The following is a 7,500-nucleotide window of genomic DNA, read 5'->3' on the forward strand; positions in this document are numbered from 1 at the left end:
TATTAAAGGTGCGGTCTGTAACATTAAAGGTGCGGTCTGTAATATTGAAGGTATGGTCTGTAATATTAAAGGTGCGGTGTGTAACATTAAAGGTGCTGTCTGTAATATTAAAGGTGCGGTCTGTAATATTAATGGTGCGGTCTGTAATATTAAAGGTGCGGTCTGTAATATTGAAGGTGCAGTCTGTAATATTAAAGGTGTGGTCTGTAGTATTAAAGGTGCAGTCTGTAGTATTAAAGGTGCGGACTGTAATATTAAAGGTGCGGTCTGTAATATTGTATGTGCGGTCTGTAATATTAAAGGTTGGGTCTGTAGTACTAAAGGTGCGGTCTGTAATATTAGTGGGGTCTGTAATATTAAAGGTGCGGTCTGTAGTGTTAAAGGTGCGGTCTGTAGTATTAAAGGTGTGGTCTGTAGAATTAAAGGTGCGGTCTGTAATATTGAAGGTGCGGTCTATAATATTAAAGGTGCAGTCTGTAATATTGTATGTGTGGTCTGTAATATTAAAGGTGCTGTCTGTAATATTAAAGGTGCGGTCTGTAATATTAAAGGTGCAGTCTGTAATATTAAAGGTGCGGTCTGTAATATTGAAGGTGCAGTCTGTAATATTAAAGGTGTGGTCTGTAGTATTAAAGGTGCAGTCTGTAGTATTAAAGGTGCGGACTGTAATATTAAAGGTGCGGTCTGTAATATTGTATGTGCGGTCTGTAATATTAAAGGTTGGGTCTGTAGTACTAAAGGTGCGGTCTGTAATATTAGTGGGGTCTGTAATATTAAAGGTGCGGTCTGTAGTGTTAAAGGTGCGGTCTGTAGTATTAAAGGTGTGGTCTGTAGAATTAAAGGTGCGGTCTGTAATATTGAAGGTGCGGTCTATAATATTAAAGGTGCAGTCTGTAATATTGTATGTGTGGTCTGTAATATTAAAGGTGCTGTCTGTAATATTAAAGGTGCGGTCTGTAATATTAAAGGTGCGGTCTGTAACATTAAAGGTGCAGTCTGTAACATTAAAGGTGCGGTGTGTAACATTAAAGGTGCTGTCTGTAATATTAAAGGTGCGGTCTGTAATATTAATGGTGCGGTCTGTAATATTAAAGGTGCGGTCTGTAATATTGAAGGTGCAGTCTGTAATATTAATGGTGCGGTCTGTAATATTAATGGTGCTGTCTGTAGTATGAAAGGTGGGGTCTGTAGTATTAAAGGTGCGGTCTGTAATATTAAAGGTGCGGCCTGTAGTATTAAAGGTGCAGTCTGTAGTATTAAAGGTGCGGACTGTAATATTAAAGGTGCGGTCTGTAATATTGTATGTGCGGTCTGTAATATTAAAGGTGGGGTCTGTAATATTAAAGGTGGGGTCTGTAGTACTAAAGGTGCGGTCTGTAATATTAGTGGGGTCTGTAATATTAAAGGTGCGGTCTGTAGTATTAAAGGTGCGGTCTGTAGTATTAAAGGTGTGGTCTGTAGAATTAAAGGTGCGGTCTGTAATATTGAAGGTGCGGTCTGTAATATTGAAGGTGCGGTCTATAATATTAAAGGTGCAGTCTGTAATATTGTATGTGCGGTCTGTAATATTAAAGGTGCGGTCTGTAATATTAAAGGTGTGGTCTGTAATATTGAATGTGAGGTCTGTAATATTGAAAGTGCGGTGTGTAATATTAAAGGTGTGGTCTGTAACATTAAAGGTGCGGTTTGTAAAATTAAAGGTGCGGTCTAAAGGTGCAGTCTGTAAAACTGATGTTGCAGTCTGTAATATTAAAGATGCAGTCTGTAATATTAAAGGTGTTGTCCGTAATATTAAAGGTGCGGTCTGTAATATTAAAGGTACGGTCTAAAGGTGCAGTCTGTAAAATTGGTGCAGTTTGTAGTATTAAAGGTGCGGTCTGTAATATTAAAGGTGCAGTTTGTAATATTAAAGATGCAGTCTGTAATATTAAAAGTGCGGTCTGTAATATTAAAGGTGCAGTTTGTAATATTAAAGGTGAGGTCTGTAGTATTAAAAGTGCGGTCTGTAGTATTAAAGGTGCTGTCTGTAATTTCAAAGGTACGGTCTGTAATATTAAAGGTGCAGTCTGTAATATTAAAGGTGTGGTCTGTAATAGTAAAGGTGCAGTCTGTAGTATTAATGGTGCGGTCTGTAATATTGAAGGTGCGGTCTGTAAGATTAAAGGTGCGGTCTGTAATATTAAAGGTGCGGTCTGTAGTATGAAAGGTGGGGTCTGTAGTATTAAAGGTGCAGTCTGTAATATTAAAGGTGCGGTCTGTAATATTAATGGTGCGGTCTGTAATATTGAAGGTGCGGTCTGTAATATTAATGGTGCAGTCTGTAATATTAATGGTGAGGTCTGTAGTATTAAAGGTGCGGTCTGTAATATTAAAGGTGCGGTCTGTAATATTAATGGTGTGGTCTGTAATATTAATGGTGCGGTCTGTAATATTAAAGGTGCAGTCTGTAAAATTAATGGTGTGGTCTGTAATATTAATGGTGCGGTCTGTAATATTAAAGGTGTGGTCTGTAATATTAATGGTGCAGTCTGTAATATTAAAGGTGTGGTCTGTAATATTAAAGGTGCGGTCTACAGGTGCAGTCTGTAAAATTGGCGCAGTTTGTAGTATTAAAGGTGCAGTTTGTAATATTAAAGGTGCAGTCTGTAAAATTAAAGGTGCAGTCTTTAATATTAAAGGCGCAGTTTGTAATATTAAAGGTGCAGTCTGTAGTATTAAAAGTGCGGTCTGTAATAGTAAAGGTGCAGTCTGTAATATTAAAGGTGCGGTCTGTAGTATGAAAGGTGCGGTCTGTAATATTAAAGGTGCGGTCTGTAGTATTAAAGGTGCGGTCTGTAATATTAAAGGTGCGGTCTGTAGTATGAAAGGTGGGGTCTGTAGTGTTAAAGGTGCGGTCTGTAATATTAAAGGTGCGGTCTGTAGTATGAAAGGTGCGGTCTGTAATATTAAAGGTGCGGTCTGTAGTATGAAAGGTGCGGTCTGTAATATTAAAGGTGCGGTCTGTAATATTAAAGGTGCGGTCTCTAATTTTAAAGGTGGGGTCTGTAGTATTAAAGGTGTGGTCTGTAATATTAATGGTGCAGTCTGTAATATGAAAGGTGGGGTCTGTAATATTAATGGTGCAGTCTGTAATATGAAAGGTGGGGTCTGTAGTATTAAAGGTGCAGTCTGTAATATTAAAGGTGCGGTCTGTAGTATGAAAGGTGCGGTCTGTAAGATTAAAGTTGCGGTCTGTAGTATGAAAGGTGGGGTCTGGATTATTAAAGGTGCGGTCTGTCTTATGAAAGGTGGGGTCTGTAGTATTAAAGGTGCAGTCTGTAAAATTAAAGGTGCAGTCTGTAATATTAAAGGTGCGGTCTGTAGTATGAAAGGTGCGGTCTGTAATATTAATGGTGCGGTCTGTAATATTAAAGGTGCGGTCTGTAGTATGAAAGGTGCGGTCTGTAATATTAATGGTGCGGTCTGTAATATTAAAGGTGCGGTCTGTAGTATGAAAGGTGCGGTCTGTAATATTAATGGTGCGGTCTGTAATATTAAAGGTGCGGTCTGTAATATTAATGGTGCGGTCTGTAATATTAAAGGTGCGGTCTGTAATATGAAAGGTGCGGTCTGTAATTTTAAAGGTGCGGTCTGTAATTTTAAAGGTGCGGTCTGTAGTATGAAAGGTGCGGTCTGTAATATTAAAGGTGCGGTCTGTAATATTAATGGTGCGGTCTGTAGTATGAAAGGTGCGGTCTGTAGTATGAAAGGTGCGGTCTGTAATATTAAAGGTGCGGTCTGTAATATTAAAGGTGCGGTCTGTAGTATGAAAGGTGCGGTCTGTAATATTAATGGTGCGGTCTGTAGTATGAAAGGTGCGGTCTGTAGTATGAAAGGTGCAGTTTGTAATATTAAAGGTGAGGTCTGTAGTATTAAAAGTGCGGTCTGTAGTATTAAAGGTGCGGTCTGTAATTTCAAAGGTACGGTCTGTAATATTAAAGGTGCAGTCTGTAATATTAAAGGTGTGGTCTGTAATAGTAAAGGTGCAGTCTGTAGTATTAATGGTGCGGTCTGTAATATTGAAGGTGCGGTCTGTAAGATTAAAGGTGCGGTCTGTAATATTAAAGGTGCGGTCTGTAGTATGAAAGGTGGGGTCTGTAGTATTAAAGGTGCAGTCTGTAATATTAAAGGTGCGGTCTGTAATTTTAATGGTGCGGTCTGTAATATTGAAGGTGCGGTCTGTAATATTAATGGTGCAGTCTGTAATATTAATGGTGAGGTCTGTAGTATTAAAGGTGCGGTCTGTAATATTAAAGGTGCGGTCTGTAATATTAAAGGTGCGGTCTGTAATATTAATGGTGTGGTCTGTAATATTAATGGTGCGGTCTGTAATATTAAAGGTGCAGTCTGTAAAATTAATGGTGTGGTCTGTAATATTAATGGTGCAGTCTGTAATATTAAAGGTGTGGTCTGTAATATTAAAGGTGCGGTCTACAGGTGCAGTCTGTAAAATTGGCGCAGTTTGTAGTATTAAAGGTGCAGTTTGTAATATTAAAGGTGCAGTCTGTAAAATTAAAGGTGCAGTCTTTAATATTAAAGGCGCAGTTTGTAATATTAAAGGTGCAGTCTGTAGTATTAAAAGTGCGGTCTGTAATAGTAAAGGTGCAGTCTGTAATATTAAAGGTGCGGTCTGTAGTATGAAAGGTGCGGTCTGTAATATTAAAGGTGCGGTCTGTAGTATTAAAGGTGCGGTCTGTAATATTAATGGTGCAGTCTGTAATATTAAAGGTGTGGTCTGTAATATTAAAGGTGCGGTCTACAGGTGCAGTCTGTAAAATTGGCGCAGTTTGTAGTATTAAAGGTGCAGTTTGTAATATTAAAGGTGCAGTCTGTAAAATTAAAGGTGCAGTCTTTAATATTAAAGGCGCAGTTTGTAATATTAAAGGTGCAGTCTGTAGTATTAAAAGTGCGGTCTGTAATAGTAAAGGTGCAGTCTGTAATATTAAAGGTGCGGTCTGTAGTATGAAAGGTGCGGTCTGTAATATTAAAGGTGCAGTCTGTTGTAATATTAAAGGTGCGGTCTGTAGTATTAAAGGTGCGGTCTGTAATATTAAAGGTGCGGTCTGTAGTATGAAAGGTGGGGTCTGTAGTGTTAAAGGTGCGGTCTGTAATATTAAAGGTGCGGTCTGTAGTATGAAAGGTGCGGTCTGTAATATTAAAGGTGCGGTCTGTAGTATGAAAGGTGCGGTCTGTAATATTAAAGGTGCGGTCTGTAATATTAAAGGTGCGGTCTCTAATTTTAAAGGTGGGGTCTGTAGTATTAAAGGTGTGGTCTGTAATATTAATGGTGCAGTCTGTAATATGAAAGGTGGGGTCTGTAATATTAATGGTGCAGTCTGTAATATGAAAGGTGGGGTCTGTAGTATTAAAGGTGCAGTCTGTAATATTAAAGGTGCGGTCTGTAGTATGAAAGGTGCGGTCTGTAAGATTAAAGTTGCGGTCTGTAGTATGAAAGGTGGGGTCTGGATTATTAAAGGTGCGGTCTGTCTTATGAAAGGTGGGGTCTGTAGTATTAAAGGTGCAGTCTGTAAAATTAAAGGTGCAGTCTGTAATATTAAAGGTGCGGTCTGTAGTATGAAAGGTGCGGTCTGTAATATTAAAGGTGCGGTCTGTAGTATGAAAGGTGCGGTCTGTAATATTAAAGGTGCGGTCTGTAATATTAAAGGTGCGGTCTGTAATATTAAAGGTGCGGTCTGTAGTATGAAAGGTGCGGTCTGTAATATTAAAGGTGCGGTCTGTAATATTAAAGGTGTGGTCTGTAATATTAAAGGTGCGGTCTGTAGTATGAAAGGTGCGGTCTGTAATATTAAAGGTGCGGTCTGTAGTATGAAAGGTGCGGTCTGTAATATTAAAGGTGCGGTCTGTAGTATGAAAGGTGCGGTCTGTAGTATGAAAGGTGCGGTCTGTAATATTAAAGGTGCGGTCTGTAATATTAAAGGTGCGGTCTGTAATATTAAAGGTGCGGTCTGTAGTATGAAAGGTGCGGTCTGTAATATTAAAGGTGCGGTCTGTAGTATGAAAGGTGCGGTCTGTAATATTAAAGGTGCGGTCTGTAATATTAAAGGTGCGGTCTGTAATATTAAAGGTGCGGTCTGTACCGTTTAAATTTTATATCAAATTTCTACATGACCAGCTATAATTCTGAAAAAAAAAAAAAAAAACATAGTTTGCAGCATATCTTTTTTGGCCTGGAAATAAGCCCCGCCCAAAAAGATGAAGTGCTGCTTAGCCCCGCCTCTTTCCCTTTTTAGGAAACTGGCAGAGGGAGGGTTGATAGGTGAAAGGAGCAGAAGATGTTTTGTCCAGGCCTGTGATTGGTCAGGAGTTCCTGGGGGTGGTATTGATCCCGTATTAATCCGACTCTTCTCTCTATCTTCTCTCTTTCTGACCTCCACAGAAAAGGTGACCGAGATCAAGACCAACATCTTCGTCACCAGTTTCGGTCCAGTGTCTGATACAGAGATGGTAAGAAACATAAAAAAAAAAAACCTTACACAGTACACACCCACTCCTCTTCACTGACCTGCTGCATTAGCATACAGACGCTGTAATGCTAATGACCGCTAATCATCTGACCCACGTTATCACTTCAGGGAACTCGGGTGCCTCTTGAGATGATTTTCTTTTCCTCCGCAGGAGTACACCATCGATGTGTTTTTCCTCGGTCAGAGTTGGAAGGATGAGCTGCCATGTTTGCGCTTCACAGGACCCATGGGGATGCTCCTCTCAACAACCTGCTGGCCAGCAACATCTGGACTCCTGCCACCTTCTTCTTGAACGACAAGAAATCCATCTCACACAACATGACCACGCCGAACAAGCTGCTGAGGCTGCAGGACGACGGCACGCTGCTCTACACCATGAGGTGAGGAACCGGGAGATTAACACTGAGGGAGATTATTACTAAATCCTCAATGTGTCTTTGTGACTTTTTTACTTTTAGTTTAATCTCTGGATTAAAGAAATAAGAAACAGACAGAGAGATGGGGGGCAGAGGTGGGGGAGAGAGAGAGAGAGAGAGAGATGGGGAAGAACAAAAGAAACAAACAGAGGGGGAAGAGAGAGACAGAGGGGAACAGAGAGAGAGAGAGATAGAGAGAGAGAGAGAGAGAGAGAGAGAGAGAGAGATGGGGAAGAACAAAAGAAACAAACAGAGGGGGAAGAGAGACGGAGGCAAAGAGAGAGACAGAGGGGAACAGAGAGAGAGAGAGAGAGAGAGAGTGTGGGGGACAAAAAAAGAGAGAGACGGAAGAGAGGAAGGATAAGAGACAGAGAGATAGACAGAGGGAGGAAAGGAAAAGAGAGAGACAGAGAGAAAGGGAAAGAGAGACAGAGAGGGAGAGAGAGATGGGGGGCAGAGAGTGGGGAAAAAGAAGGAAAAAGGAAAGAGTGTGAAAAAGAATGAATACAAAGAAAGAGAAGAGGAACTAAAGAACGAGAGAAAAGGAGAGGTGCAGAAGG

The 7,500-nt window shown here is 40.2% G+C and overlaps 1 pseudogene; it reads left to right on the forward strand.

The window, feature by feature from the left end:
* The window catches only part of LOC131362009 (gamma-aminobutyric acid receptor subunit alpha-5-like), a 24,889-nt pseudogene extending 17,981 nt beyond the window's left edge, over positions 1 to 6,908 (forward strand).
* Positions 6,909 to 7,500: the final 592 nt, after the last annotated feature.

Source organism: Hemibagrus wyckioides, linkage group LG11 (genome assembly GCF_019097595.1).
Source record: "Hemibagrus wyckioides isolate EC202008001 linkage group LG11, SWU_Hwy_1.0, whole genome shotgun sequence".
In the NCBI taxonomy this organism is placed as follows: domain Eukaryota; kingdom Metazoa; phylum Chordata; class Actinopteri; order Siluriformes; family Bagridae; genus Hemibagrus; species Hemibagrus wyckioides.